Source organism: Corvus brachyrhynchos, unplaced genomic scaffold, assembly GCF_000691975.1.
Source record: "Corvus brachyrhynchos isolate BGI_N302 unplaced genomic scaffold, ASM69197v1 scaffold139, whole genome shotgun sequence".
NCBI classification, from domain to species: Eukaryota; Metazoa; Chordata; class Aves; order Passeriformes; family Corvidae; genus Corvus; species Corvus brachyrhynchos.
Genome location: NW_008246062.1, coordinates 18,697 through 19,363, shown reverse-complemented (window position 1 = coordinate 19,363; position 667 = coordinate 18,697).

The window sequence follows — 667 nt, the reverse complement described above, 5'->3', positions numbered from 1 at the left end:
TGCTCCACGCCACTGTTGTGCTTCCCCCTGCTGCAGCACGTGCAGCCTTTGCAGGGAACAAACCCTTCCTGGGAGTCCCTTTGCAGCCTGTCCCATGGCCAGGAGCTGCCTGCACCCTCCTCTGGCCTCAGCCCCTGCTCATGGCCCTGTGTGTGACCCCACCGTCTGTGCTTCCAGTGCCGGACAAACCGGAGGAGCTGTGGCTGGATCCCAACAGGGGCTCTCTCAGGTGGAAGGCGCTGCCCTCCTGCAAAGGGGAGATCATCGGATACCAGGTACCAAGGGACCAGGGCAGACCTTCAGCTCCGGGCCTGGAGCTGTGTGCAGGCAGACTGGGAAGTGTGGGAAAGGGACAGTCGTGATGACCTGAAGGAGGAAAGAGAAGCGCAGGGCTCCTCTTGTGGAGGATGTCACCACAGTGCCTGTGGTATTGCAAGACCTGTCCTCGGGCTCAGAACATGTATCTACAGCCCTTCAAACGAACAGCATCCCTCTTCCCTTCACAGGGGCTCAGCCCTGTGCTCACAGAGGCTGCTGCTCGCACATCCCGAGTGTTGGCTCCAAATCCTCCTCTCCTCTTCTCTGCTCTGAGGTCCCCGCGTGGGGCTGAGGCTCCTGCCCGTTCCTCTCCGGAGCCTTCCCCACCGGGCCAGGCACACGGAAGGGC